The 26,562-nt window shown below is 39.8% G+C and overlaps 1 protein-coding gene across 1 annotated transcript in view; it reads left to right on the forward strand.

Moving 5' to 3' along the window:
* The window catches only part of FAM135B (family with sequence similarity 135 member B), a 2,319,882-nt gene that overhangs the window by 2,172,853 nt on the left and 120,467 nt on the right, over window positions 1-26,562 (forward strand). The gene's annotated exons all lie outside the window — the stretch shown is intronic.

Raw genomic sequence — 26,562 nt, forward strand, 5'->3', positions numbered from 1 at the left:
GTGACTTACACCTTAGAAAACGATTGAAGTGTACTGGAATCAGTGTACTTAAAATATTGTGGTTGATCTGAAAAATGAAAAAGGAAGCATCAGAGAAGATGTATGATCATTTTACAATGCAATTAAACAATGAAGTAGAGGAAGAATTTAACAAAAAAAAAGAAAGAAACTTGCCAGCATGACAGCATGCGGAAATAAAGCCTTGACTGTGGAGAAGGCAGCTTGGGTATCTGATGCACTGACAGGGACGAATGGGCATGTCGGTCCTAGGGGAAGGCGGACACTTGACATACCTTGTTGTTTATCCTTGGCATAGGGTGGGGCCACACAGAAGAGGCACTGTCATAAGAGAATTCAAGAGGGGGCATTGGATGTGTCAGCACAGAGGTGAGGCAGTATGCTGCTCTCTCCCCATTGCATGTCCACTTTTGATTTTTAACAGTTGCATATGTAAAGGGAAACATTAAGGCCTAAATACACAATTTGGCAGCATATGATGCTGCAGCAAGAGCTTCTGTCTCCTCACCAGTCTTGAAAATGGGTTGGAGCTAATCTCATTAAAGGAAGGAGCACACAGTACACCTGGCAGATGATGAGAGGCTTTAGTCAGCAATGTGGGGCCAAAATAAATAAAATACAAGTAGAAACTAACCCTTGGATTGAATAGTTGAATCAGTAACATACTAGATTCTGTTTACCAGTAACATGCATGTTCATAGATAGGCTACATTGAGCAGAGTGCACAAAATTGTATACCACATAAAGGCGGAAAAAGACAAAGCTGAAGTAAAAGAAAAAAAGAATGCAGCACTTTAAAAAGAATAAAAATTAATTTAGTAAGTCAGACAAAGCATGGGATTAAATTTTTGTTCTGCCATGTAATGCTATATTTTGAACAGCTGAATAAAAACAAAAAAGTAACTCAGTGGATTCAGTTTATAATAGCACGTGATGTTTTACTTTGGGAGGTAAACATAAGTATTTCTAATATAAAAGGCTCAGTTGAAGGGGAAAACGCATTGCTTTGTTTTACACTGGTTTCAAAGAAGGTAGTTCATTAGACTCAGATGAGGAAAAAAGCTTTATAGTACTCTGGATTCAAAAAATGCTTATCTTACACTGAAAAAGAGCAATAACTAAAACAAATGAGCACATCAGCCAGAGCACTGGCTTCAGCTTTATACTGCCACACAGTGCTCTACTCTGCTTCATTGTATTACTATCATAACTTTTCACAGCTTAGAAAAGGATTGAAGTGCACTGGAATCAGTGTACTTCTGTCACAGTATGCACTGCTTTGTATGGCTGAATTTGTAGTGCATTGAATTCAGCTTTATATAGATGCTGTAGTTTGTGTGCCGGAAATAAACACATGATGCAATAATTACCACTATGACAGAGGTCAAAAATATGGGTAGTATATAATTTATTTATTTAATTGTTTGGTTATGAGGGCAAAGTGTCCTGGATCACTGACCCTTCGAATCCCTGAACTAGGCTACTTAGAGAAGACAAATACTGTAAAACTGCAAATGAAAAGCAAAAGACAACAAAATCAACAGGTATAAAGTGTGAACATCAACAACAGAGAAAAGTTTAATAGTAGTGCAATAATAGCACAGATTCTCACCATGAATATATGAAAGGAATTAATATAAAATATGAACTGTCAAGAAAGTAGGTGCTAGCAGTGTTAATCATCTTTCTACCTTTCTGTATTTGTTCTACAGGTCTTCACTTTTTTTTTCTGCTTGCACTGATGTAATTGTTTATCTGGAAGTAGGTGCTAGTGGTGTTATTTGGCTTTCTGTCTTCTGTTTTACTTTGTGGAAAATTTACTTTTCTGATTCTACTTATGGGTTAATTGTTTATCTGGTGGTAGATGCTAGCAGTCTTTTTGCCCTTCTATTTCTGTGTGTGTTTTGGGGTGAATAGCTCTCAACCTTTTTTCTCAGTAATTAAGGGTAGAGCTAATATTATCATGGATAAAGACCCTACACCAGGGACAATTTTTAAATTCTGACATTAAAAACTGAAAAAGCTAACAGACTAAGAGGACAAGAAAAGACATGCATTTTCAGTAGTGAAGGCAAAACAGTGCTTTTCTTATACTATTTTGTTTCATTCTTCAAGCTCTTTTCAGGTTTCTGATGTGACAATTTTTTGTTTTTCTTTTATTGCCATTTTCCAAGCATTTACTGGAGGTTTACTGGAGTAGCTTGACTTACATATTCTCCAGCCAATCAGAGAGTTTGTCTCTAGTACATTAAGTGTCCTAAAATAAACAGAACATATTTATGTTTAAAGGCAAAACAGTGATGTTTTGCCCTCCTCCATAACTGTCTGGGTGACCTTTTTCTTTTTCTCTTGTATTTGCTGATTATCAATTATTCCCTGGTGGTATTGTGGGCTAGCTTTTAATCTTATGATTGTTATCCAGTTTTAGGTCCCCTATAAGGTCCATTTAAATAATACCATATCTAAGCATGTTTATGTAGGCATTTTGCATTTGGCTTTTACCTGAGCTATGTATTTAGCTGAAGTGCTTATTTAAATTTTCAAAATTTGACAAATTTAATATGTTTGAATTTAATAATTTTATTAAACATGAATTTTTTATCAAAATTTTCTAATTGGGAGGTTTATCTGAAAACAAAACAAACTGATCAACCAAGCTTAATCTGTTCAACTTGCTTAAAATTGAATCAGAAGGCAAGCAATATAGATGTCATTAGTCACTGTAAATGGTTTTGAAACGACTCTGTGTACTATGTTGTCATTTATAAAAACATGGGCAGAAGATGTACATGACATAGTATCTGATACTTCCTTCTCTGATAAAATGCCTATGCAGCCTCTAATATAAACATGGGTGACTTAGTAGTGAATAACTCAGAATCTCAGAGAGTTTTAATGGCAACCCTTGAAGAAAAAACAGAAAATAACACCAGACTCTCACTCTTAGATAATATCAAGTTATCAGGGTTGATAATATAAACAGAAAGAAAAAAGAAAAGTTTCTACAGTCAAGGGAAGAGCAAAATAAGGAGACATGATAATACATGTGGCAATAATTTTCTACAGACTACTGAAGAATCCAGACCCAGCATTTCAGATTTGCCAATAATCAAGTCACCTGATACTTACAAATGAGCATAGCAAAGGTGAGATTCATAAAAACATTTCCACTGATGCAAAAGGCCTTAAAATAATAAGAAATGTTTTATAGCATAGTATGCTAATGAGGTGGCTTTATAATTTATATTCCGACATCTGCACAGTACATACATCTATTGTTAAAAGTGATGCTTCACCTATGATATTGGAGTTGCAATCCATGAACTTGCCACCATCCATCCCTTCAGTAGTTTGCCCAAGTATACACAAGCACTTCCCTGACACACAAATTAATTAGCAACCCCTTAATTTGCTTGCTTCAAGTATGCACAAGCACTAAAATGACACAGAATAAATTATATCACCTGTAATTACTTCAGCAGTCTGACCATGTATGCAAATGAACTTACCTGACACACACATTACTTATTTCCTCCCTTGATCCCTTCAGGTGTATGTCCAGGTATGCACATGCTCCAAAATGAAACATTTCCCCAAGCAACTCCTTAAAGACTAGATCCAGGTATGCGCAAGTACTAAAATGAAACTTTTACTCAAGTGACCCCTTCAGTAAAATGTCCAGGTAGGCACAAACACCAAAACAAAACATTCACCCAAGTGAACCTTTAAGGAGTATGTCCAGGTATGTGCAAGCACAAAAATGAAACATTCACCCAAGTGACCTCTTCATTAAAATGTTCAGGTATGCACAAGAACCAAAAGGAAATATTTCCCCAAGCGACCTGTTAAGGAGTATGTTCAGGTATGCACAAGCACCAAAATGAAACTTTCACCTAAGTGAACCCCTTCAGTAGTATGTCCTAGTATGCACAAGTACCAACTGATTTCCCCTCACATCTCAGTATTTTCCTAGGAGACTGTTGCTTACTGGCGTAACTTCAGGAATATTTATATGCTTAGTATGTACATTAACTCTGTATATGAATCATACTCATACACATAAGTGTAAGGCCCCTTATCACCATATAAGCTGTCCCCCTATCACTTATGCATTAAGCATGTTACAGTTTTGTGAAGGGAGGGGTGTTTACAACAATATCTTCCCATTTTCATGCTCATGCAGAAAGTCTGGGATTTGCACAAACACACCATTGTTATTCGTGGATCCCCATTTTGAAGATGCAAAGCCCAGCACTATGAATACAACCTTAATTAATATTTGTGACTCTGATTGTGAGCCAAATAAATGGCTCAAGACAAAAGTAGTGGAAGCTTGCCTCAAATATCATCACTGTCTGCCCATTACTATCCCATTAGGTTGTTATAGTAAATAACGTTGCATCAAAATAAACACTTAGGTAAGCACACTTAATCCCCAAAAAAATCATTCAGTTCAGCTGGCAGAAAATTGAAAATAAGGACATTAGGAGGGTTACACTGAATTATGTAATAGTTTGCTTCAGAAGACATCACTAAAACTTCAAATTACGATTTCAGGATGAAATCCTTCTCTAAGATTATAAATGCCTACACAGCCCCAATATAAACATGGATGAATGCCATTGTTTAACTAACAAAAACAGTGACTTTTTAGTAGCCCACAATGGATTCATTAGATATTAAGTTATTTGCTGGCCTAAACACTATAAATACAGACACTGAAGTGGAAGTACTGGTACTGTCTGATTCTGCACTCAGGCCTTCAAGATGTAAATTAACCATTATTAATAGATTCAGAATAGCCATTTTTTCACTGATGGGCATGACATTAATTGATACCCCTGGCTTGTTAAATAAGATCCTATAAGGGAATTTCAATTACACTTCATTTATTTTTCACCGTGGAACCAGTGATCTCAACTATTCTCCACTGAATCATTTGAACTGCTGTATATGACATTTGAAACCAGAAGCAAAACAGTAGTATTTTGTGAAATTATTCTGTCATCAAGAGAAAGGCAGCAATGGCAGGGCAGTGGTTTGCAATGTTGCCTCACAGCAAGAGGTTCTCCGGTTCGATCCTTGACAGTGGTGCTTCTGTGCAGAGTCTGCATGTCCTCCCTGTGGTCATGTGGGTTTCCTCCGGGTGTTCTGGTTTCCTCCCAAAGATATGTTGTAGGTGGACTGGACACTCTAAATGAGCCCTAGGCATGGGTGTATGTGCCTTCTGTGGAAGGTTGGGTACTGGGTTGGTAACTCGACACTGTAAAACTCCACTGACAATCATGAGTGGACAGGTGATCTACTGTGGCAACCCCTAACTTGGAAAAGCCAGAAGAAGAAGATTCTGTCATCAAGATGGAGTGACTACATACATATGAAAACTTTTCTGTTTTGTGATTTTATCATAATTTGCTTGGATGACATCATTTGTGACAGCCTCACGTATGACAGAGACAATCTCCACCAACGTCACTACTGTGGTTCTTTAGTAGGAATCAAAATTTCAGTAAATGCATTTTTTTTTAGAATATACCCACTCATAGTAAGCAATAAAACAAACAACAATGGATGTAATAACACTGTAACAGTTTATTATTGTAATGACTGTAGTATCTGTAACAAAGATCAAGAATTCATATATTCACTTCATCAAGATAAAATTCAAACAGCAGTTATAACTGAAGCATGGAATTATTCTGAAAATCTTATATTCCCAGTTACACCAACGTTGATTGTTTAAGGTCAGGTACGAATGTTGGGAGTATGTTGCTTTTAGTCTGTAACACTCTAACATTCATTATTTCACTTAATACTCACAATGAAACCAAAGTTGCTGACTTTGTAAATACTTCAGTGAGAGACAATATCAGAAAAATATGTACTTACAGTAAACCTTTGAACACATCTGTTAATCATGACTACCATATTCACCTAGAAAGTTAGATAACTCAGAAGTTTCAACAAAAAACAAATAATCTCTGTGGTATCCCCAAAGTCTCAAAACAACCCACTAATTTGCAGTGGGTCCAAAAACAAAATAGTGTAAGAAACTTCTCTGTGTGGAAGATTTTCAGTCCATATATTTCTAGTTAATCACTGTATATTAATCAGAACAGACAATAGTAGAAGAAGTAGCGAACTTAAATTCGTCTTAAGTCAAAACAAAACAAAACAAAAAATAATAATAGAAAATATATAATTGTACAGCATTACTAAGTATTCGAAAGTAATCCAAGCAAGGCAGGCAGTCTGTTTCCAGTCAAAAATCCTTTATTAAGTACACAGACAAGTGATCCAAGTAAAACAAAAATAGAGTAATAATTTCCTCACAAGCTTTCTAAATATATATATATACTTTTAATCAGGCATGGGAGTGGTTTATTGTGCTGTAAAACAAAGTGTTATTGGTACACATGTTAAATTCACATCCCTTCCCCCATCAGTGTGACATTCGAGCTTGTCCTGCCCTACTTAGTAGCTGTGATAATAATATATAACCCTTATGCACTTTAAATAAAATTTATAATGATGTGGTACCTCTTAGTTAACCAGATTATTAAGTAGATTATTAAGTCTGTGATTTTATCCAAGACAATATACTACATGGCTGGAAATATATCAACCTTAGTTCATTTGGCAATCAAAATATATATATATAAATATATACATATACATTTTGCATGTAAAAATCAATTTCTATTTTCATAACCTATTGTTAACAAAGATCACTTTTGTCCTTCTAGACTTCTTCAGGTCTATGTACAAGAATATAAAAATTATATATAACTGTATAATTAGTTAGTATTGTTATTACACAACATTTTGAATAAAGTGGAAAAAAGTCGAAAAAAGAACCAGAAAAAAATAAAAATAAGAAAAAAATTTATGTATGATGATGGAAACAAAATATACACTTAAATTTCAACTGATTTAAAATGGTATTTAAAACCAATTTGTAGAATAAAATAAAATAAAATTAGTCATGTAAACAATGTGGCAATTTGGTTGTGTTACTGTGTGTTACTGCCTGCAACTTTCCTGACAGCCAGCTGCTTCTAAAAAGGCAAATAAGATGTGTAAAGTTCCACAGTCTTTTATGTTTTTATGCAATCCTCTCAAACCTGATCTAGCAGCTATAGCCTTAGTTAATCCTTCTGCTGCTAAACACTTGTTAATTCCAATTCTACTATTTCTGATAAGGACAGGATGATTATTGATAAGTATGGAGAAACAGTATATGCTTCTGTAACTTTGATTTTTCAGAATTTTTAATTGTCAGGATCATATGTTTAAGGTTTGTCCTAATTGTAAAAGTATGAGGAATGTTTTGTCTGCAGTTTCTTCTTATGAGGAAAAATCTGCTTGAATAATTTAATTTATTCTATTGTACAAGTCACTACTCATTTTATACAGAGAGTGTACATCACTCTGTTAATACTTATTCCAAGGTTATAGCCACTGGTACATATTTGTGGAGGTCTGCATGACTGCATTCTCAGAACCACCCAGCTTATGGTAAAAATGAGATTTTGAAGTCTCCTTCAGCTAGAGGTTTAGTTTTTGGCCTCTCTACTTCAGAGGTGATCAAAAATTGTGATGAAAGGGGTAAGCTGATAAAGGAAATCTCTAAGATTTTTTTCAATCCTCTTTTCCATGTTTTTTCAGTGGATTCTTTAACTCTTCATTGAGTTTGAGTAAGAAACAAAATAAACAGTCTGAACAAAATGCAGGTAAACAGACATTTGAGAACAAATGTCAAGGGATTTCCAAGAAAAAATTCTGGAAACTTCCCAAACCAAGGAAAGTCTAATAAGTCAGAATGCTAAAAATACTTTCCCCCCTCTTAACTGGACACCTATTTTTCTCTTTCAGAAAGTCTGAATAGCCACTTTTCTCTCTGGCAACAGATAGTTTCCAACAAGAGGTTTCTGAAGATCATTCAAGGTTACAGATAGCAATGCAAGGAAATTCCTCCTTTCCAGTGGTAATTCCTCATCTTCAGACTATGCTCATTTATTTCTACATGTCCTTCATCACATGCTGCCCAAGGGAGTGATAGAAATAGTTTCCCCTTTCCAGGTGGGAATGATTTTATTCAAGGATGTATTTAGTGCAAAAGAAAGAAAGTATTTGGAGATCAGTTCTGGATCTTTGTTTCCTAAGCATGTATGTGTTCACTTCACAACCTTTAACCTCTTCTTCCTCATTCAAGTTTCCTGGTAACAGTAGATTTAAAGGATGCCTATCATCACACCCCTATTCATCCAGATTTTAGGCCTTTCTTAAGGTTTTGTTTATCTGCACGACATGAACAATTCTCTGCCTTACCCTTTGAACTATTCACTTTAACAAGGCTGTTCACAATGTTTCTAATTTCAGTTATAGCTCATTGCAAGTTACATGGTATCCACATTTTTTTCCATATTTAGATGACTTGCTTATCATTGCAGAGTCTTTTTCAAAGTGTCAGAAATCTCTCCCTTGGGTGGGAGATCTCTTAAACAAGCTGGGATTCCAAGAGAACATTCAAAAGTCTTTCTTGACTCCTTCTCATGGGAATGTGTTTCTGGGATGTCGACTAGATGCCACATTTCAAAGAGCTTTTCTTCCACAGGAAAAAAGCATATAGATAGATAAACAGATAGATAGATCTCTTTCTAGGATTTTCCATTCAAACTCTTGTCACTGTGAGAGAATACCTCAGGATTTTGGGTCTCATGACTTCGGTGATTCTCATATAAAGACACAGTGGTATCTCAAAAGTCTCTTTGGTCCAAGTACCAATACCCTTTGCCTTTTCAAATCTCACTGCTGGGGTTTGTCAGAAGAGAAATAATTTGGTGAAGAGAACAGATATTCCTAAATCATTGATTCACCTCCTTCCCTCTTTCAAAGCAATCAGTCACCACAGACACCTCAAACTATGCTTGGTTTCCATTTTCAGAAGGGATAAAAGTGCAAGGCGCATGGGACACTAAGGACATATGTAAGAACATAAAAGAGATGCTTGCCCTGAACAAGGCCATCAATTCTTTGAATTGTCTTTGGTCTCCAGAACCTCTTCAGATTGTTACAGACATTAACACTTAGGTGGTACATCAACGAGCAAGGGGGAACCAGGTCATACCCCCTTTATAGCCTAGCCAAGTTAGCGTGGGATATAGCTTGACAGTACAGTATCACTCTGTCATCCAACATTCTGTCACAGTAAAACCTGTGCCAAACAAGCTGAGCAAAACAAGGGCAGATCCTCACGAATGGAAACTAGATCAGGGGCTCTTCCAATATTTCATCCATCTATGGGGAGTTCCACAAGTAGACCTCTTTGCCTCCTCTCAGAACCATCAACTGCAAGATTCAGCTCCAAAACCCCATGCAAGAAGGCCTGAAAGACAGATGTAATTTCTTCTTCTTGGACAGGAAGGTTCATGAATGCTATTCCTCCATTTCCACCCAAGATTATTATGGTGACTTCCTACTGGCCCAGGAATCATGATTCTTGTCACTAAAGGAGATACTGCCAACCCAGCTATCTGGAATTTTGTAAATAATTATATGTAATTTCTGAATATCAACATGATTATATGCTTGTGTTACAAATGCATTAGAACTGAATGACATATAAGATGGTGTGTACAGACATTTATGCTGAAGAGGTATTTTACAAAGTGCTATTTAAAGATGTAACCACAGCATACCCTGCTGGAATAGAACAGAAATGTACCTGCACTATTGTAACTGTTTAGATGTATATGTATATTTTAACAATGGAAACTGGAACACAAGAGGTTTCACATCACAATAGTTGTATTTATTTTTTGTTAGCTTAGTTAGTCAGGAAGAGCAGGCAAGGATATCAGCAGAGGAGGATGGCAAGCTGGCAAGGAGTCAGTTGACTGAGGTGTGCCAGGCTAAAAGACTGGTACATGTCAGCCTGACTAAACAGAAATGATTCCAGCCTTGTTCACAGCTGCATCACAGACCAGCAACCAGGAGGGTAACCAGACTGGCCTTGCAGATGTACAACTCTCAGAAAATGGACAGTTCAACCTTTCCACAGAGGACTTAAAAGTCCATATGACATTAAAGAGACTTGAACTGGAGGCCCAACAGAATTAGAAGCAGCAGAGAGACTGAGACATCTTGAAGCTGAGGAAAATGAGAGGCAGAGGCAACATGAAAAGGAGATGCTGACTCTCCACCAGGGTCATGGAGGTAATGAGGAAGGGAATAACTGAACCCCAGAAGCAATAAAGGCCAGTAAATTTTTTCCACAATTTAGATCCACAATTTATAGAGGGTGATAATGAGTTTTATTCATATGTTTGAAAGGGCATGTAAAGAGTATAATGTTGACCAAGGGCTCTGGGTACAGTTCGTGACCCTCTTACTCCATAGTGAAGCTGTAACTGCTATTTCTAAATTGTCTGGTACTGATTGCTTAAACTATAATACTGTTAAAATTGTTTATTAGAGTGTTTTAAGTTAACACCTAAAGCTTATAGATAAAAGTTTCATGAGCACAAATGCAAGTCAGATGAAAGTGTGTGTGAATATATTACTGTGTTAAGCACTTATTTTCATAGATGGGTAAGTGTGTTTCAGGTCAACAGTTTTGAAGATCTGGCAGACCTTTAGGTGAGGAAACAAGCCCTTAGCACTTTGCCTAAAGACATGACAATCTGGTTGGCATATAAAGAATGCAGGACCACAGATGAGTTGGGGAAAATGGGAGACCTATACCTTGCAACCAGGGCATCACAGCACAAGAAAGGGATACCCAGTGCTGCACATGGGTCTAAGGGAACCCATGGTGGACAGTCTAAACCACTCCAACTGAGTTTGCCAGTAGCAGGGGAAGCCACAAATTCAGGTACACAGCCAGGACCAAGGGTTAAATGCTTTAAATGCAACCAGTGGGGCCTTGTGGCATATGGATGTTCATGGAGACAAGGGGGGGAACAAAAGGTGGGAGAGCCAGTAAGTGGGAATGACAGTATGCCAGCAGTAAGTTGTCTGGAGACAAGAAAGGTACCAAACTACCACAACAGGTTATATCCTATCTTAGTAGATGGGAAACAGGCAACTGCTAAGAGAGATAAAGCCCCTGACCTACCCATTTTGAAGCCTGCTATGGTTAAAGAGGAGCACTACTTGCTTGTGCAGTTTACTCCATTTAGAGCTTTAGGAAGGACCCCATTCCAAGTACCTTTGGCTAGGGTTCACCTTGAGTGGGAGGGTGGAAAATAAAGCAAGCATGTAGATGTGTTTAAGGATATTCTTACAGATGTCCTGACAGTACCTTGTGTGCATGCAGTGACATGCAGTCAGTCTTCGATACAAGCATGTGGGTCTGGTAGCCTGGGGTGACCCAGACAGACTGCAAACTTGAAGGCAGGACTGATGTGGTGGTTACTTCAGAGAGGGAGCTACCCTGTAGCAGTGAGACTGAAGGTGAGCCACAGCTGCTTTTGGGTACTGATGTTCCCTTGGTCAGAGTGACTGCAAAGGCAGAAGTGAGTAGCAGTATCCAGGCTGACAGTGAGGCACTGCTGTCAGTGAATACCAGACCTCTGGTGGAAGGGGAGCTGGGAAGGGTTACAAAGAGAGAGAGAGTTGAGACAGGCTCAGCTGTCAGACCCTACATTACAAGGCCTAAGGCCGGTAGCTAATGAGATACCTGATTCTCAAAGAAAGGGATAATCTGTATACTGGGACAAAGGGTTACTGTATAGAGAGTGGACCCCTGAGGAATGGCCAGAAGTTGAGAGAGTACAGCAGCTGGTAGTGCCCAGAGCCTACCATCTGTCACTTCTAGCCATAGCCCATGACATTACCTTTGCTGGTCATATGGGCATAAAGCATACAAAGAGAAATATTATGCAGAACTTTTATTGGCCTGGGATTTCCAGGGATGTAACAGGGTATTGCAGGACCTGTGAGCAGTGCCAAAAAGTAGGCAAGTCAAGAGAAAAAGTCAATGCTCCTTTGATGCCTTTGCCCGTGACTGAGGAGCTGTTTCAGAAGGTAGCTATGAATATTGTGGGGCATCTGAGTACCCCAATTTCTACAGGGAAGAAGTATATCCCAGGGGTAGTAGATTATGCTACCAGATACCCTCAAGTGGTGACTCTGCCCTCCATTAAAACAGAAAAGGTGGCAAATGCTTTGTTAGAGATTTTTTAAGGTAGGTTTCCCAAAAGAAATACTGACTGACAGATGTGCCAATTTCATGGCAGACTTGCTGGCTTGTCTCTGAAAGCACTGTGGGGAGAAGCACCTAAAAAACACTTCCCCACCATCCCCAGATTAATGGTCTGGTTGAGAAGTTAAACTCTACACTAAAGACCATGCTATGGACATTTGCAAACCAGTTTAAGAGGGAGTGAGAAAAATATTTGCCCCATCTGTTGTTTGCTTACAGGGAGGTGTCCCAGGAATCCACAGTGTTTTCACCCTTCGAGTTACTGTATGGGCATAGAGTGAGGGGACCTCTAGATATGATTTGAGATGAGTGGGAGGGTGAGTGTCAATCCTACAAGGAGCCTGGTGTGGCATGTGTCCTAAAGCTCAGGACAAGGCTCTGGGAACTCATGGGATTGGCGCAGAAGAACTGGCAAAAGCCCATCAGCAGAAAAAGATATGGTATAACAGCAATGCTTGAGCTAAAGAGTATGCTGTGGGGTAGCAGGTTATGGTTCTCATTCCTATCTGACACAACAAGCTGCAGGCAGCCTGGGATTGACCTTTCAAAGTGGTAAGGAAGGTCAGTGATGTTAACTACATGGTAAAACTGCTAGGCAAGAGGCAGGGGCACAAACTTTACCATGTGAACATGATGAAACCTTACCATGACAGGGAGGCCCTGGTGTTAAGTATTTGCGGTGGATGGCAGGAGGAATCTGAGGGGGATCTGGTGACTGATCTGCTCACTGAGGCTTGGACTAACATCTCAGTGGAAGGGGTAGCAATGTCCCAGCAGATATCCCCTACCCAGGTTTGAGAAATCCAAGCAGTGTTGAATGAATCTGGGGCATGTTCACTGGGAAACCAGGGAGCACCCACCTGTTGAAGCATCATGTGGATACAGGACCCCAGAGACCTATTTAGCAGGCCCTTATATGGTGCCTGAGAGAGTCAAACAGATTATGAGGGAGGAGGTACATGAAATGTTGAACGTAGGGGTAATCCAGGGGTCCATCAGTCCCTGGGCCTCCCTAGTGGTGCTGGTACCAAAGAAGGATGGCAGCACCAGGTTCTGTGTGGACTACAGGTAATTAAATAGTCACACAGAGTCAGATGCTTACCCCATGCCTAGGACAGATGATACCCTAGGACAGTTGGGTGGGGCTAAGTATCTTATCCCTGTTGATCTTATCAAGGGTTACTGGCAGGTGCCCTCAACTCCCAATGCTAGAGAAAGGGCATCCTTTATGACTCCTTTTGGCATGGGTTCAGGAAGATGCTCTTTGGGATGAAAAATGCCTCAGTGACTTTCCACAGGTTGGTTGATCATATCTTAGCAGGAGCAGGAGATTTCACCCTTACTTACCTGGATGATATTGCCATCTACAGCCATTCCTGGCAAGAGCACCTTCAGCATGTCAGAGAGGTGCTGGGCAGACTACAGGGGCAGGGTTGACTATTTAGCCCAGTAAATGTCAGTTGTGTATGGCAGACGTCTCCTACCTGGGACATAGAGTAGGGAATGGTAAGATCAGGTCAGAACCTACCAAAGTGAAAGCCATTCAGGCATGGCCTGCCCCTGTTACCAAAAAGCTGGTGAGGGCATTCTTAGGCACAGCAGAATATTACAGAAATGTTGTCCCCAATTATAGGGTCATTGCTGCTCCCCTTACAAACCTGACAAGGAAAAACAGGCCAGATAAGGTGGTGTGGCCCCACCATTTGAGCAGGCATTCCAGAAGCTTAAAGGAGCATTGGGAGGACGCCCTGTGTTAGCCAATCCAGATTACAGCAAAGAATTTGTTGTGCAGGTGGATGCCTCAAACCATGGGGTAGCGGCTACACTCAGCCAGGTTTCCTCAGAGGGAGAAGTGCACCCAGTGGTATATCTTAGCCATAGGCTCAAACCCAGGGAGGAAAGCTATGCAGCTGATGAAAAGGAATGCTTATCCATAGTGTGGGCACTACAGAAACTTCAGCCTTATCTGCATTGAAGTACATTCACTGTAGTTACAGACAACAATCCCTTAACATGACTACATCGAGCCAGCCAGCAAAATGCCAAGTTACTAAGGTGGAGCCTCAGGTTGCAGGCATATGACATGACAGTGCAGCACCACAGTGGGATTAGCAATGTCAATGCAGATGGGCTGTTAAGACAGGTAATGGGGTAATGTATTCCCAGATAGGATCATCCCACTCAAGCAGCATTTCTCAAGGGTCACTTGAAATACTGGCTTGAGTCTTTGAAGGGGGGGGGGTGTCATGAAAGGAGATACTGCTAGACCAGCTATCTGGAATTTTGGAAATAATTATATGTCATTTGAGAATATCAACATGATTCATATACTTGTGTTACAAACACATTAGAAATGTATGTCATATAAGATAGTTTGTACAGACGTGCTGAAGAGGTATTTTATAAAGTGCTGTTTAAAGATCTAACCACAGTATGCCCTACTGGAATAGAACAGAAATGTACCTGCACTATTGTTACTGTTTAGATGTATAGTTTTTAACAGTTTAAATTGGACCACAAGAGATTAACTTTAGAAAAATAGCTGAAATTAAATGACCTTATGGCCACATTATAAAAGGATGCTATCGTTCAGTTTCAGTGCAGTCACAGTCAAGATGTCTAGAACTAAAATTATGGAAAAATGTATCCATAAACAACAATTAAACCACCTTCTACCAAACAACCTACTAGCTAATTGTCAGCATGGTTGTAGACGTTCTCACAGTACCACCACTACACTGCTCTCATTTACAAACTCCATCAACTTTAATCGCAACAAAAATAGTCTTTCATCTGCACTCTTCATCAACTTATCTAAAGCCTTTGACATGGTTAACCACCAACTACTTCTGCACATTCTGACTTCTCTTTCACTTGATCCTCCTTCCATAACTTGGCTTAAATCTTACCTAGAAAACCGACAGCAGGCGGTACTCTGGGAAAATTCACTATCTGATCATCTTCCCATCTCTCTAGGGGTGCCACAAGGCTCCATCTTAGGCCCACTTCTTCTTTCCATCTTTATCAATGACCTGCAATCAGCTATCCCAAATACTATCTGTATTCAATATGCAGATGATTCTACTATTATCTGTACATCTACCTCTCAAACAGAACTCCAGTCTCTTACCCAAAAAGCCTTTAACACTGTAGAACAATGGTTCTCTCATCGCTGCCTGCTACTTAACCCCAAGAAAACTAAACTGCTTCTCTTCGCACCAACCCGAAGGCACATCCCCTTACACTTCGCTATCAGTTCCAATAACAGTACTATCATTTCTCCTGACACTACCACAAAATAATTAGGAATAACAATAGATAACAATCTAAACTTTGGCAATCATATCAACACTACAATAAAATCAGTGAACAAAAAAATAGGAACCCTATACAGAATCAAACCCTTTCTTACTCCACTTGCAAGAACTACATTAGCCAGAACTCACCTAATCTCTACTTTACTCTATGCTTCCCCCATATACACCAATCTGTCAAAAAAAAACCTCAATAAACTAGTAACATCTTACAATAATATTGCTAGATTTGCTACAGGATCCCCTTTTAGAACCCATCATTGCCTGAACCTAAAACAACTAGGTTGGCTAGAACATCCTAATCAGCTCGAACTTCAACTTTGCCACAGGATCCCCTTTTAGAACCCATCACTGCCTAAACCTAAAACAACTAGGTTGGCTAGAACTTCCTAATCAGCTCGAACTTCAACAACTCATAATAGCCCACAAAACCCTGCACCAACCCACCAAAACTCCAATACTCTCTTGCCACATCGCACCTTATTATAATCAGAAACATCTACGCTCTTCAAACAAACTATTGATCCAAACAACCATATCTAATAACTCTGCAGGTGACTGCCTGTTCTCAAACTCTGTTGGAAAAATATGGAATAAACTACCATCGGATATCTCATCTCTGACTTCTCTCCCACTTTTTAAAAGGAATCTAAAACTGTATCTCAATAAAAAATGGCTATGCCCCTGTAGTAACCCAGACTAACTCTGTTTCTTTTCTTGTCTTTTTCCCTATTTTTTCCCTACTATACCCTATAACTCAACAGGGGACTGCCTGTTCTCCAACTTTGTCAGAAAATATGGAATAATCAACCCTCAGATACCTCAACCCAGACCTCTCCCCCACTTTTTAGATGCATCTAGACAATACCTCAATAAAATGGCTATGTCCTTGTACTAACTAGACTTACTCTGTTTTCTTTTTTCTTTACTTTTCTTCTTCCCTATTTTTTCTCTCTACACCCCTTTCAGATTTTCTTTACCTCTCATTACCCTTTAGTATTCCTCTTATAAAATGTATGTTTTGATTCTTTGTATTGTAATGATTATTGTGATATGCACATCACGTAGGTTGTAGTTTATGTATTTTTTAGTTTTAAGATTGTAATTTGCAATTTCCTGAAAAAAAAATACTATTTGTTTACTGTTAGCTTTATATTTGTTATTACTTCTATTGTAACACCTTCTTAAACCATGTAATAATCACTGGAGCTTTTCTCCCCGGGACTCTACTGAAAATGGACATATATCCAGATAGACTAGCCCGGTCAACAAATGTAAAATAAATAAAAATAATAAAAGTTTTCTGTATTGCCTTGGAAGTGTTTTATTGTTTTATGACTTCCACTATCTGCCTTATATCTAAGAAAAGCCCTTGTCTATGTATTTACACAGGTAGACGCTAAATGCTACTAGCTGCATCAATAGGGGAGGGGTTCACCTGGGATAGAGCCAGATGACAAGAAATGATGTCATTCTGCAAGCTATCCCAGCAGCAATATTTGGCATATTAATTTAAGAACTCTCTTACAGATTGACTGTATTCTTTATTTTGTCTTGGACCTGACCCCAAAACCCATTTATAACACATTTGCCTTGCTTGTTATTAGGGTACAGTAATTCTCTTAGATACAGTCAGGAATTTAGAAAAGTTCAGCTTAGTCTGTCCTGCAGTGTTGTTTTAAATATTTCCTGTGATTCTGAACTGTGATGTAACTGTAAGTATATACTGAGTATTTTCTTGTTCTTTTATTATTTATTATTAAATATATTTAAACCTTTCATTGTGACTTATCTGTGTAGAGACTTGTTTATGTTCTGAGATTACTTGCATATTTATTTGGTGACACTGTGTAGGCCACTCCTACACCTTTGCTCTTGGTCAAACTACCATTTGTATTGATAATAACATTACACAGTAAGATTGGACACCCTTTGTTAGGGACCTTAAAGTAGCTTATAAGGAGTGATGGATGGCAGGGTAAACTACCTTATAGTCTGGGTGGAAGGGGGCATAGCTAGGAAACCTGTGCTAGCCTTTTCCAGGTGTGTGTGTGTGTGTGTGTGTGTGTGTGTGTGCGTGTGTGTGTGTGTGTGTGTGTGTGTGTGTGTGTGTGTGTGTGTGTGTGTATATAACTCAAACCTCAAAGAGTGTGTGTGTCAGCTACTTGGGCAGGGACACGAAGCACTGGTTGCACAGAAAGGGTGCTGTAGGTCTTGGCTTGGTCAATCAGCTGAGATCTCAGCTCTATAGCTGTGCCAGTGGGGAGTCTTACTGGAGATCTGGAGAAAGAGGAAGAAAACAGCCCCGGACTGACTGTGGTCTCTGTGTGCTCTTACGGGAAATTACACTTAATGCAGAGAGCTTCATCTTGAAGTACTGCATGTGTACTTGTCATCCTCCCAATGTATGTCCCCCACTGGTGCTAGTGGTGAGGATTGAGGCTCATTATTTACTGGGCCATAGGTGGGGTGTCACAGTTCTCCCTTATTTTGAAAATAGCCAGGGGCAATTACCAGAAGCTTCCTCGAAGACTGAATCTACCCACACAACAACAAGAGCATTTGATACAACCTGACACCAATAAACTTCAATTAACTGCTGGGTTATAGTGTCTTAATTCATTTTAGGCACCTTTTTACTGTGAATATACAGGCTCAGCTGTCAGACCCTACATTACAAGGCCTAAGGCCGGTAGCTAATGAGATACCTGATTCTCAAAGAAAGGGATAATCTGTATACTGGGACAAAGGGTTACTGTATAGAGAGTGGACCCCTGAGGAATGGCCAGAAGTTGAGAGAGTACAGCAACTGGTAGTGCCCAGAGCCTACCATCTGTCACTTCTAGCCATAGCCCATGACATTACCTTTGCTGGTCATATGGGCATAAAGCATACAAAGAGAAATATTATGCAGAACTTTTATTGGCCTGGGATTTCCAGGGATGTAACAGGGTACTGCAGGGCCTGTGAGCAGTGCCAAAACATAGGCAAGTCAAGAGAAAAAGTCAATGTTCCTTTGATGCCTTTGCCCGTGACTGAGGAGCTGTTTCAGAAGGTAGCTATGAATATTGTGGGGCATCTGAGTACTCCAATTTCTACAGGGAAGAAGTATATCCCAGGGGTAGTAGATTATGCTACCAGATACCCTCAAGTGGTGACTCTGTCCTCCATTAAAACAGAAAAGGTGGCAAATGCTTTGTTAGAGATTTTTTAAGGTAGGTTTCCCAAAAGAAATACTGACTGACAGAGGTGCCAATTTCATGGCAGACTTGCTGGCTTGTCTCTGAAAGCACTGTGGGGAGAAGCACCTAAAAAACACTTCCCCACCATCCCCAGATTAATGGTCTGGTTGAGAAGTTAAACGCTACACTAAAGACCATGCTATGGACATTTGCAAATCAGTTTAAGAGGGAGTGAGAAAAATATTTGCCTCATCTGTTGTTTGCTTACAGGGAGGTGTTCCAGGAATCCACAGTGTTTTCACCCTTCGAGTTACTGTATGGGCATAGAGTGAGGGGACCTCTAGATATGATTTGAGATGAGTGGGAGGGTGAGTGTCAATCCTACAAGGAGCCTGGTGTGGCATGTGTCCTAAAGCTCAGGACAAGGCTCAGGGAACTCATGGGATTGGCGCAGAAGAACTGGCAAAAGCCCATCAGCAGAAAAAGATATGGTATAACAGGAATGCTTGAGCTAAAGAGTATGCTGTGGGGTAGCAGGTTATGGTTCTCATTCCTATCAGACACAACAAGCTGCAAGCAGCCTGGGATTGACCTTTCAAAGTGGTAAGGAAGGTCAGTAATGTTATCTACATGGTAAAACTGCTAGGCAAGAGGCAGGGGCACAAACTTTACCATGTGAACATGATGAAACCTTACCATGACAGGGAAGCCCTGGTGCTAAGTATTTGCAGTGGATGGCAGGAGGAATCTGAGGGGGATCTGGTGACTGATCTGCTCACTGAGGCTCGGACTAACATCTCAGTGGAAGGGGTAGCAATGTCCCAGCAGATATCCCCTACCCAGGTTTGAGAAATCCAAGCAGTGTTGAATGAATCTGGGGCATGTTCACTGGGAAACCAGGGTGCACCCACCTGTTGAAGCATCATGTGGATACAGGACCCCAGAGACCTATTTAGCAGGCCATTATATGGTGCCTGAGAGAGTCAAACAGACTATGAGGGAGGAGGTACATGAAATGTTGAACGTAGGGGTAATCCAGGGGTCCATCAGTCCCTGGGCCTCCCTAGTGGTGCTCGTACCAAAGAAGGATGGCAGCACCAGGTTCTGTGTGGACTACAGGTAATTAAATAGTCACACAGAGTCAGATGCTTACCCCATGCCTAGGACAGATGATACCCTAGAACAGTTGGGTGGGGCTAAGTATCTTATCCCTGTTGATCTTATCAAGTGCCCTCAACTCCCAATGCTAGAGAAAGGACATCCTTTATGACTCCTTTTGGCATGAGTTCAGGAAGATGCTCTTTGAGATGAAAAATGCCTCAGTGACTTTCCACAGGTTGGTTGATCATATCTTAGCAGGAGCAGGAGATTTCACCCTTACTTACCTGGATGATATTGCCATCTACAGCCATTCCTGGCAAGAGCACCTTCAGCATGTCAGAGAGGTGCTGGGCAGACTACAGGGGCAGAGTTGACCATTTAGCCCAGTAAATGTCAGTTGTGTATGGCAGAAGTCTCCTACCTGGGACATAGATTAGGGAATGGTAAGATCAGGTCAGAACCTACCAAAGTGAAAGCCATTCAGGCATGGCCTGCCCCTGTTACCAAAAAGCTGGTGAGGGCATTCTTAGGCACAGCAGAATATTACAGAAATATTGTCCCCAATTATAGGGTCATTGCTGCTCCCCTTACAAACCTGACAATGAAAAACAGGCCAGATAAGGTGGTGTGGCCCCACCATTTGAGCAGGCATTCCAGTAGCTTAAAGGAGCATTGGGAGGACGCCCTGTGTTTGCCAATCCAGATTACAGCAAAGAATTTGTAGTGCAAGTGGATGCTTCAAACCATGGGGTAGCGGCTACACTCAGCCAGGTTTCCTCAGAGGGAGAAGTGCACCCAGTGGTATATCTTAGCCATAGGCTCAAACCCAGAGAGGAAAGCTATGCAGCTGATGAAAAGGAATGCTTATCCATAGTGTGGGCACTGCAGAAACTTCAGCCTTATCTGCATTGAAGTACATTCACTGTAGTTACAGACAACAATCCCTTAACATGACTACATCGAGCCAGCCAGCAAAATGCCAAGTTACTAAGGTGGAGCCTCAGGTTGCAGGCATATGACATGACAGTGCAGCGCCACAGTGGGATTAGCAATGTCAATGCAGAAGGGCTGTTAAGACAGACAATGGGGTAATGTATTCCCAGATAGGATCATCCCACTCAAGCAGCATTTCTCAAGGGTCACTTGAAATACTGGCTTGAGTCTTTGAGGCGGGGGGGGTGTCATGAAAGGAGATACTGCTAGACCAGCTATCTGGAATTTTGGAAATAATTATATGTCATTTGAGAATATCAACATGATTCATATACTTGTGTTACAAACACATTAGAAATGTATGTCATATAAGATAGTTTGTACAGACGTGCTGAAGAGGTATTTTATAAAGTGCTGTTTAAAGATCTAACCACAGTATGCCCTACTGGAATAGAACAGAAATGTACCTGCACTATTGTTACTGTTTAGATGTATAGTTTTTAACAGTTTAAATTGGACCATAAGAGGTTAACTTTAGAAAAATAGCTGAAATTAAATGACCTTATGGCCACATTAGAAAAGGATGCTATCTTTCAGTTTCAGTGCAGTCACAGACAAGATGTATAGAACTAAAATTATGAAAAATGTATCCATAAACAACAACTAAACCACCTTCTACAAAACAACCTACTAGCTAATTGTCAGCATGGTTGTAAATGTTCTCACAGTACCACCACTGCACTGCTCTCATTTACAAACTCCATCAACTTTAATCGCAACAAAAAATAGTCTTTCATCTGCACTCTTCATCGACTTATCTAAAGCCTTTGACATGGTTAACCACCAACTACTTCTGCACATTCTGACTTCTCTTTCACTTGATCCTCCTTCCATAACTTGGCTTAAATCTTACCTAGAAAACCAACAGCAGGTAGTACTCTGGGAAAATTCACTATCTGATCATCTTCCCATCTCTCTAGGGGTGCCACAAGGCTCCATCTTAGGCCCACTTCTTTTTTCCATCTTTATCAATGACCTGCAATCAGCTATCCCAAATACTATCTGTATTCAATATGCAGATGATTCTACTATTATCTGTACATCTACCTCTCAAACAGAACTCCAGTCTCTTACCCAAAAAGCCTTTAACACTGTAGAACAATGGTTCTCTCAACGCTGCCTGCTACTTAACCCCAAGAAAACTAAACTGCTTCTCTTCGCACCAACCCGAAGGCACATCGCCTTACACTTCGCTATCAGTTCCAATAACAGTACTATCATTTCTCCTGACGCTACCACAAAATAATTAGGAATAACAATAGATAACAATCTAAACTTTGACAATCATATCAACACTACAATAAAATCAGTGAACAAAAAAATAGGAACCCTATACAGAATCAAACCCTTTCATACTCCACTTGCAAGAACTACGTTAGCCAGAACTCACCTAATCTCTACTTTACTCTATGCTTCCCCCATATACACCAATCTGTCAAAAAAAAAACCTCAGTAAACTAGTAACATCTTACAATAATATTGCTAGATTTGCTACAGGATCCCCTTTTAGAACCCATCACTGCCTGAACCTAAAACAACTAGGTTGGCTAGAACATCCTAATCAGCTCGAACTTCAACTTTGCTACAGGATCCCCTTGTAGAACCCATCACTGCCTAAACCTAAAACAACTAGGTTGGCTAGAACTTCCTAATCAGCTCGAACTTCAACAACTCATAATAGCCCACAAAACCCTACACCAACCCACCAAAACTCCAATACTCTCTTGCCACATCGCACCTTATTATAATCAGAAACACCTACGCTCTTCAAACAAACTATTGATCCAAACAACCATATCTAATAACTCTGCAGGTGACTGCCTGTTCTCAAACTCTGTTGGAAAAATATGGAATAAACTACCCTCGGATATCTCATCTCTGACTTCTCTCCCACTTTTTAAAAGGAATCTAAAACTGTATCTCAATAAAAAATGGCTATGCCCCTGTAGTAACCCAGACTAACTCTGTTTCTTTTCTTGTCTTCTTCCCTATTTTTTCCCTACTATACCCTATAACTCAACAGGGGACTGCCTGTTCTCCAACTTTGTCAAAAAATATGGAATAATCAACCCTCAGATACCTCATCCCAGACCTCTCCCCCACTTTTTAGATGCATCTAGACAATACCTCAATAAAATGGCTATGTCCTTGTACTAACTAGACTTACTCTGTTTTCTTTTTTCTTTACTTTTCTTCTTCCCTATTTTTTCTCTCTACACCCCTTTCAGATTTTCTTTACCTCTCATTACCCTTTAGTATTCCTCTTATAAAATGTATGTTTTGATTCTTTGTATTGTAATGATTATTGTGATATGCACATCACGTAGGTTGTAGTTTATGTATTTTTTGGTTTTAAGATTGTAATTTGCAATTTCCTGAAGAAAAAAAAAATACTATTTGTTTACTGTTAGCTTTATATTTGTTATTACTTCTATTGTAACACCTTCTTAAACCATGTAATAATCACTGGAGCTTTTCTCCCCGGGCCTCTACTGAAAATGGACATATATCCAGATAGACTAGCCCGGTCAACAAATGTAAAATAAATAAAAATAATAAAAGTTTTCTGTATTGCCTTGGAAGTGTTTTATTGTTTTATGACTTCCACTATCTGCCTTATATCTAAGAAAAGCCCTTGTCTATGTATTTACACAGGTAGATGCTAAATGCTACCAGCTGCATCAATGGGGGAGGGGTTCACCTGGGATAGAGCCAGATGACAAGAAATGATGTCATTCTGCAAGCTATCCCAGCAGTAATATTTGGCATATTAATTTAAGAACTCTCTTAGAGATTGACTGTATTCTTTATTTTGTCTTTGACCTGACCCCAAAACCCATTTATAACACATTTGCCTTGCTTGATATTAGGGTACAGTAATTCTCTTAGATACAGTCAGGAATATAGAAAAGTTCAGCTTTTTTCTGTCCTGCAGTGTTGTTTTAAACATTTCCTGTAATTCCGAACTGTGATGTAACTGTAAGTATATACTGAGTATTTTCTTGTTCTTTTATTATTTATTATTAAATATATTTAAACCTTTCATTGTGAATTATCTGTGTAGAGACTTGTTTATGCTCTGAGAGTACTTGCATATTTATTTGGTGACACTGTGTAGGCCACTCCTACACCTTTGCTCTTGGTCAAACTACCATTTGTATTGATAATAACATTACACAGTAAGATTGGAACCCTTTGTTAGGGACCTTAAAGTAGCTTATAAGGAGTGACTGATGGCAGGGTAAACTACCTTATAGTCTGGGTAGAAGGGGGCATAGCTAGGAAACCTGTGCCAGCCTTTTCCAGGTGTGTGTGTGTGTGTGTGTGTGTGTGTGTGTGTGTGTGTGTGTGTGTGTGTGTGTGTGTGTGTGTGTGTGTGTGTGTGTGTATAACTCAAACCTCAAAGAGTGTGTGTGTCAGCTACTTGGGCAGGGACACGAAGCACTGGTTGCACAGAAAGGGTGCTGGAGGTCTTGGCTTGGTCAATCAGCTGAGATCTCAGCTCTATAGCTGTGCCAGTATGGAGTCTTACTGGAGATCTGGAGAAATAGGAAGAAAACAGCCCCGGACTGACTGTGATCTCTATGTGCTCTTAAGGGAAATTGCACTTAATGCAGAGAGCTTCATCTTGAAGTACTGTATGTGTACTTGTCATCCTCCCAATGTATGTCCCCCACTGGTGCTAGTGGTGAGGATTGAAGCTCATTATTTACTGGGTCAGAGGTGGGGTGTCACAGTTCTCCCTTATTTTGGAAATAGCCAGGGGCAATTACCAGAAGCTTCCTCGAAGATTGAATCTACCCACACAACAACAGGAGCATTTGACACAACCTGACACCAATAAACTTCAATTAACTGATGGATTATAGTGTCTTAATTCATTTTAGGCACCTTTTTACTGTGAATATACAGCTGGCATTAATGGAAGCAAGAAACAATTCTACTAGAAAATCATATATTAGTATATGGAAAAGGTTTTCTAGTTGGTGCCAACAATATAACCAGCACACATTTAAGGCTAGTTTTTCTCTGATTTTACAATATTTATGTGAGTTACTATCCTGTGTCCTTTCATACTTCTCTATTAAGGTTAATTTTCAGCCATTTCAGCATGTATGCCCATGCATCCTTCACTTTCAATGTAGTCTCATGTCAAAATGTTTTGAAAGGGGTTTTGCTTAAGGCACCTCCTAAAAACCTGTTGGCCTGTCCTTGGGATCTTAATTTTGTATTAGAGATGCTAACAGTTGTTCCATTTGAACCAGCTAACTTGGCTAGCTTGAGGTTCTTAACATGTAAAACAATGTTATGTATTGCTCTGACCTCGGCAGGAAGCTAACTCAGTTTCAATTTCTTATGGTGAGTTAACCCTACCTCCCTTTTCACAGGGGCAGGGTTGCTTTGAAAAATAATCCTTTTATACTTAAAGTGGTATTCAAATTTACTTTAAAAAATACCCATCTCCACATTTTCTCATGAAGCCAAAAATGAGGGAGAAAAGATACTCCATATTTTGGATGTCCACAGACAACTCAGGTACTATCCTGACAGAACTAAATCTTTCAGATTTTTTGATCAATTGTTCATTTCCTGTGAAGGTTAGAAGACAGAACAACCTGTGTTAAACTATTTCAAAATGATTGTCTGAAGCTATTAACTTTTGATATACTCACCACAATAAAACTATTCCAGGCAGGATCAAGGCCCACTCTACCAGGGCATTGCCTTCATCTGTGGCTTTTTGGAAAAATATGGATTCTAGAAGAAACCCAACATATTAGTCATAGGAGACTCCATTGTGAGACACACAGATGTGCCTCTCACCAGGCTGGATAAGGACAAAGTCATGGTTAGTTGTCTGTCAGGGGCCAGAATCCGCCATATCACACACGCACTCAAGTCTATCAACAGGTACTGTTATGACTCTCATAGTCCATGTCCACCATATCACACATGCACTCATGTCTCTCAACAACAAGTACTGTTATGACTCTGTCATAGTCCCTGTTGGGGTGAATGACTTGAGACATACCTCCCTGGACTATATGAAGAGTGACATGATTGAGCTCACTGAATATGTGTCCCAGGCAGGTATGTCCCTAGTTTTAAGCAGCATTTTACTGTCACCCAAAAAGATGCCTTAGTACAAACAGAAAATGATTGCCTTTAACAATTGACAGTTTCTGGTGTCATTCCAGGGGGATCCAGTACCTGACAGCCTGGGAAGATATGATTGACAGACCGTGATGCTTTGCTAGAGATGGCCTACATCTGCCTCACATGGGCTTCAGGCTTCTGGCAAAGGCTCCCCATAGTGCCTTTTTTTAGGAAATGTCCTGAGGTCGATAAAACCAACATAAAAATTAAAACAAAATGCAAATTAAAGGTCGTGCTGCTAAACACTAGGAGTCTAAACATGAAACTGCACTTGTTGCAAGCATTCTTAACCCTGGAAAATGCTGACATATGAGCAGTCACAGAAACCTGGTTCAAAGCTGCGGAGAGCACCCTAGCCTTACCTGGTTACTCATCCTATCATTCATTCAGACCCCAAACTGTAGGCAGCAATGCCAAAGGACATGGCATTTCAATATATATTAAAGATGCACACACTTCCAGGCTGACCAAACAGTATGATGCACAGGAGACTGTCCAGGTGCAGTTAACCATTGACAAGACCTCTATTCAAATTATAGCTAGTTGCAATCCCCCAAATTTAACTCAAGATGCCCATTCCACCTATCTG

The sequence above is a fragment of the Protopterus annectens genome, chromosome 3.part1, assembly GCF_019279795.1.
Source record: "Protopterus annectens isolate FY-2018-M chromosome 3.part1, PAN1.0, whole genome shotgun sequence".
Classification (NCBI taxonomy): domain Eukaryota; kingdom Metazoa; phylum Chordata; order Ceratodontiformes; family Protopteridae; genus Protopterus; species Protopterus annectens.